A 6,724-nucleotide genomic window follows, 5' to 3' on the forward strand; every position below is an offset into this window, starting at 1 on the left:
CTGACCCCGAGGCCTCCGAGGGCCCAGGCACCAAGCCCTGTCCACCCTGGCTCAACATGGCGGCTTCCTGGTCTCTGCTGTTCTCCTTCGGGAGTCCTCCTGCTTTTGTCGTTGGGTGGTGCAGGGAGCCTTGTCTCCTCTGGCTCCTCATAGTCTATCCAAAAGGACGGACGAGGGTCACAACGCCCAGTGAGCATCACATAGGCTCCGAGTCTCCGGGCAATGGTTTGGAACCCAGCACCAATGCTGGTTCTTTGGAAGTCTGAGTAGGCAAGCTATTTCTTCGCTTGAGTTCCCACCACTCCTAGTATTTAGGTTTCCCTTTGGGCACATCATCATTTGGGCATTCTATATGAAGTCCTTAAAGATGGCCATATGATGTGGTAGCCTCTGTCCGACAATCACAATGTTTTGCGGCAGTCAGTAGGCATTAGCTATCATGTGAATTATGAGGTATATGTACTTTCAGTAGAGAATGAGTGTTTTGAGTGTGTGCACTGCTGGGGTTACTTGTGATTCATTGTGAATCGTGGCACACAGGAGTTAGTTTGGATAGTAGGTATATGCCACCTTTGAGATGGCAATTTCCCTCATGCCAGGATCTGGGTCAATCTTTGTCATTCCATCTGGGGTTGGTATACAGCTGCGTGTGGGTACGCTATCAGGGACTTCCCTAGTTTCCACCTTAAATTGTTTCTGTTAGCTCCTAGAAATGACTTTTGTTTCACTGTGGTCAATCCGGAAATATGTGTGGAGTTATGTCAGTGTTATTAATTGGTCCCTTAGTGCTTCATTTGCTGTCAGGCAAAGAGGTAGGGAGAGAAGCCGCTTCTGAGCTACACACCGTGTGACGGACATCTATCCTAATGATGTGAGTACGGACAAGAGTTAGAGGACTTGAAGAGCACTACATGTCTGCCTCCAGGAGCATTGCGCTTCACCATATGCTCCAGGTTGAAAAGAAATGACAATGACATTATCTTCTGTTCTTTTTCCTTATTTTCTGAGTTTGCACTTAACTGTTTCTCTCTCTGAAATTGTCATACTCTTGGTTTTTGGAACAGTTTCATTTATAGTGAGTTGCAAAACGCAGTATTTAAGGAACCCCCAGGACTAAGTGGAGGTCTTCAAGACCCATGGTCGAAGAGAAATGTGTGTCCACATCACAGGGTTATTCTGTCTGTTCCCACGCCAGCGTATGTATGCACAGGCACAGAGTTCTATGCACTTCCACATGGCTTCATGTTCGATGGTACTCCTCAAACCTCAACTTTTTATTTTAAAGATGTCATTTATTTATTTGAGAGAGAGAGAGAGAGAATGCATGCCTGCATGCAAGCAGGGAGGGGCGGTTAGAGGGAGACAGAATCTTAAGCAGACTCCCCACTGAGTGCCTGAGATCATGACCCAAGCTGGTATCAAGTATGAGACACTCAGGGGTGCCTGGGTGGCTCAGTCGTTAACCATCTGCCTTTGGCTCAGATCGTGATCCTGGGGTCCTGGGACAGAGCCCTGAGTTGGGCTTCCTGCTTCTCCTTCTCCCACTCCCCCTGCTTGTGTTCCCTTTCTGGCTGTCTCTCCCTCTGTCAAATACATAAAATCTTAAAAAAAAAAAAAAAAAAAAAAAAAAACGAATCGGATGCCCAACTGACTGATCCACCCATCGCCCTCTCCCTCCCTGAATCTCAACTTTTGAGACTCCTAATTTTTGTCACTTCCAATACGATAGGAGTTGCACACAGAATCACACCCAAGGTTCTCATTACCTCTTTTTCCCGTATGGCAGTTATCAGGGAGCATAATCGTTCACTGTTCCTTAGCTGTTGTACAGAAAGTCATACTGGGGAAGGTGGGGGGTGTCATGGCCCAATGCTCCTTTTACAGACTACAGGTGGCATCTTCCCTCCTAGAAGATAGAAGAACTTGACTTGAACACACAGCTCTGTCCAGGATGTTCTGTAAAAGGATCATAGGATTGCCAAACAAGGTCCTTTTCAAAGCAGAGCTCACTCAAAATTGGCACCTTGCCCTTGCTGCTTGGACCCTACCTCTGCCCTTTGCTAAGGCAGGAACATTGACCAGACTAGTGTCTAACCCTACCTAAGCATGGTGCTACAAGTTCCCTAGCCCACCTGTAGAAGCCTTCAATTATTTTGAGCTGCAGTAAGAAGTGTCATCCTCATGGCATTTGTATAAAGGCACATGAGTTAGAAGAAAGAAAACATGTCTGGTTTCTGGCCATACCGTCACGCAACATTTTCACCTGGAGGAATGGAAGTACACCTCTTTAAGACTTCACACCTTCAAGTTCCTTGGTTTGTCAAGAGAGAAAATTAGAGCTCATAGAGAAATCTATATTTGGCTGCCCTAATATGCTCCCCAAACCCCACAACCCCTAACACATGTACTCTCTTAATATTCTAGCAAGCATTTGTTCCCAAGTATTCCCTGACCTGGCAGGAGGACATGGTGCAGCAAGCTAGACCCAAGAGCAATCAGGATATGATGGGAAGAACAGGGATGGAAGGATCCACTGAAAGCAAAGATGGCAACAAGCATTACAGGCCTGGCTCTCTTGAAAAGCTCTCCAGTGACCTCTCCCCACATGGCGCTGGGACTGCTCCTTCCCATGAGTGGAGTGGGGAGCCAAACGTTCTGTTCTCTAGTAGCTGGCTTCACAGGAACTGGGGCCCAATCCCTTTCCACTCTCCCTGGTCCTGCAGGACACTGAGCTCGAATTCCTCCTATGGATTGCCGTAAGTAATATACAGAGATGATCTAGATGCTCATGCATGCATCTCCTTTTTCCTGCTCCACAACCAGGAATTGACTTGAGAGCCTTTTTTACCATGGCTGAAACTCAGGTACATATAGTACACAAGTGTCTTGGTGTCAGGAACCTGCCTGGGGAGCCTGTCCTTCTTAAGCATTGCTGAAATACCACAATCACTGTGTTTTTCCTATGGTTAAATAAACTCTCTTGAAAGAGGAGAAAGAAAACAAAGACCACTCACTCACCCAGTACATCAGCACTAGCTTCTTCGTTTTCATTTCTCTTTCTTTCCTTTCACTCTGTCCCCACTGCAACAACAGAGAGAGCTCATTCAGTATGGGACCACCATGGTTCTGGGTAACAGGATGCTGTGTACATCCAACTCAAGCAACCGAGTGTTTCTGGTTTCTATTCCTACCACCTCTGGGATCAACCAAAACTTCTGAACAGGGTGTATACATCAATTTCACCCATCCTTCAAAAATTGTATGGATTGTCATTCAGGGGTGTCAGAAAGCAGCTCATATACAATGCATTAGGTGAAAACTGAAGATATCTTCCACAATCTCTTTTCTGAGCCACAGCCATCACCTTCGCATTTATACTCAGCTCTCCCCCTCAGTTCTGGACCTGAATGACTATGAAGGGATATTGATGGGTATCTTGGCAGGCCTGCATCCTCCTCCAGAGTGGAGTAATGGCTCCTCTACTGAGCAGCAACTCATTTGACTCAAAGGGGTACCAGGTATCTCCTCTCTGGCTGTACTGAGATCCACCACACTGACTTTCCAGGAATGTGGACATTTTCCCTTAAGGATGTGGCAAGTTACAATTTACCAGCCTCTTTCCTCTACGTGGACATTGACACAAGAGTATGTATCCTGGTCACAAACACCCACACTTCAGTAACCATGACTCAGTATGCTGGTTGAAGACGGAAGGAGACAAGAAGTAGAGAAACCCAGTGTCCGAAGAGAAGGGACAAGTAAAATAACCTATGCTCTAGCCCCCTGGCAGAAATGAGGGTACCCTACACTGGGTAGCTATGAGAAAAGAAATGGGGAGGATCGAGCAGGCCAGGACATTCACTTGACACAAATGCGCCAAAGCCAGGATACCTAAGTGCTGGGACAGCAGCCAAATGTGAAAGTGTATAAAGTACTATGTAGGACATGTGGGGTCAGAGAACAGAATGTACATGCCCTCTTTGTCTGTTAGATTTCTTTTGCATGCAATCCCTGTAGCATACAGGAAGAAAAACTACATGTGGTTTCCCACTGCAGGTAGAGAGTTGGAAGGCAGAGAGAAAACTTGGGAGCAGTCACCAAGCAATGCGAAGGGCTTTTCTTTGGACAAAATTTCTATCCAACATGGCATCTCCAAGGCAGTTACAGGGAAAAATAACAGAAGGGAAATTTTATAAATACACACACACATGCAGGACACATAAACATATTTATGTGTCTATTATGAAGGAAAAAGAATCCTGAATGAATGAGTGGGTATTCTGAGGATAAAATACAGAGACACTCCAAGGATGACTTCCTAGGAGGGGCTGCTAAACAGTGGCCCTCTCCCAGGTCATCTGACTGTGTGGATGAAGACCCTGGACTCCACCCCTTATACCCCCAACCCACACAACCCGCCTGGGGCACTCAGTGGCAGAGTGACTGAAGCTCCTGGAGGTGAGCATACCTAACAGGGTCCCCATCACTTCCTCCACAATGGCCTACCCCTGAGCCCTTAAGCTGGATGAAGTAGCTGGATAAATGCAAACAAGAAGCAATAACTCCTAGAGAAGACAGGAAATCCAGGTCCTGGTGACAGTTACTGCTATGGAATCAATGTCCTCAGAAAGTGAGGATTCTGCCCCAAAAAGAACTGTTGGGTCGGCGGGCTCCAGGAGTGCAGGAGGGACAATAGAAATGACCTGTGACTCTGGGAGTGCAGGAGGAACAATGGAAATGACCACCGGGTCTGCCGTCTTCCAGCCTCCTCCCCCCCCCTTCCTTCACCCTTGACTCTCCCGCCAAAAGGTTGTATGCCCAGGTCACATCTCCATAGGTAACCCAATACCTATGCAGGAAACAGATAAAAGCCCCCCCCCCCCCCGCCAACTCCCTCCCAGTGCAACTCCCCCCACTCCCCTTTCCGGAGTCAAGGAACCTCGCCAGAGGGTGCCCACCTCCTCCCAGCACAACTTTCCTGGCTCCCCTTCTCCTGAGCCCTGAAACTTCACCGGAGAGTGCCTTTAATAAATCTTACCTTGCACCCACTTTGCCTGGTGTCATGTTTATCTCGCCTATAAAACCTTACAAGAACCAAATGGGTATTCATACAAAAGCGTGCAGAGAAAACAACGTCCCAGTTCCCAGGATATCCACATTTAAAACTCTTAGATGTGGGATGAATCCACAGATGTATATATTCCTTCGGATGTTATTATAGGTATATTCCCACTGCCATCAAGAAGCCAGATTTAAGATACCACTTCCCCCAACATCCCAGTACAGTTAACCCCGTTTGGGGACTTCGTTGGCCTTAGAGTCTTCAGGAACCTTTTTTGATCCTTAAGGGCAGAGAGAGAAACCTCATAAGCAGGCATACATAGCATTTCTGGAGCAACAGTGCCATCAGGTGGACACTTTTTGAGCAAAGCCTGCAGAACCTTCCTCTCTTCTGGGGAGGAAGGCATGTGAGGGGACAAAGGGTGGGATTGGTACACCCACAAGATTCTGGGTCAGACCCAGAACACCCCCAGATTCAGTGGGGAAACAACACAGGGTGGATAGAGACAGACTTGACCGTCAAGCAGCACTGGGCTGCCAGGATGCAGGCCTCTCCCCTCCCCCGCTATGGGGGCGTGGCCTAAGCAGCAGCCATATTATAGAACCAGGAGCTGAAGCCCCATTCCAGGGCATCTGGCCTATGGATCCTTGCCCTTGGTTCAGGACAAGCTCAGCTGGCAAGGTCCCTGGGGTCTCAGAGCCATGAGGAACCCAGAACCAGAGGCTCCCAAGCTCAGGTGCCACCCCTTGGTGGGGGCAAGCATCTTGCAGACAGGATGGAAATTTTCCTGATTATTTGGTACTAGACCCAGACAAAGAGTAATGCAGGTAAACTGCAGGTTTGAGTTAGAAATGTGTTTTGTTTACTTTGCTCCCTCTATAAAGAGAATCTGGGTTTCAAGGCCCAAAGTATCCCAGAAAGCCCTACTTATTTCATCCAACAGAGGGTGTAGATAGAGGATGAAACAGGATGGGACCAATATACTGAGATATCCTCCTCCAGAATGAAGGGACCCAGATCTGGTTTCTTTGTTGTTTTGTTGTTGTTGTTGTTGTTTTTAAAAACAAAAAGAAAAACAGACATTTATTGTGAGACTAATCGCTGAAATCCTTAAGATGAACTGGATGCTGCAAGAGCTACCCTCTTGGGCTTAGGTGTTGTTCCTTCATGGAATCCATGTCTTAATCTGCGGTATACAATTTTTAAGTGCCTCATTCGACCGGTCCCAGTGGTTTTTCTTCTTTTAGCCTTGGCACTCCAGTTATACTTTCTCTTGTGCTTGGCAGGATAGCCACATTTGCCACGGTGGACTTCTGAAGGTGGCAGGCCTTCGAGCCACAGCAGCAACACGTGCACATCTTATTGCAATGCTTTCCAAACAATGACGTCTCCTTCGTCATCTCGTTTCTGCGGCAGACCCCAAAGAGTCCAGGTCTGTTTTCTGCACTACTGGTTGGGAATGTCACAGCTCAGAAGCACCCAATTCTTCAACTTTCCTCTCAGTGTATGAGTATATGGCCTGGGTCCTCTTGTCTGGGGACTCTCCTGGGATTTCCTGTACAGGGTCCATGTTCTGTAGGTGGCCAGAGGGATACACCGAGACCACCTTGGTCCGGGGAACAATCAGACCATGTGGTCAGGACCTGGCCCTGGGAGCTCAGG

The 6,724-nt window shown here is 47.6% G+C and overlaps 1 pseudogene; it reads right to left on the reverse strand.

Annotated features, from left to right (window-relative positions):
- Nucleotides 1-6,172: 6,172 nt before the first annotated feature.
- LOC111157310 lies at nt 6,173-6,462 on the reverse strand (annotated as a pseudogene).
- Nucleotides 6,463-6,724: the final 262 nt, after the last annotated feature.

The sequence above is a fragment of the Enhydra lutris genome, unplaced genomic scaffold, assembly GCF_002288905.1.
Source record: "Enhydra lutris kenyoni isolate GAN:26980312 unplaced genomic scaffold, ASM228890v2 scaffoldscaffold53, whole genome shotgun sequence".
In the NCBI taxonomy this organism is placed as follows: domain Eukaryota; kingdom Metazoa; phylum Chordata; class Mammalia; order Carnivora; family Mustelidae; genus Enhydra; species Enhydra lutris.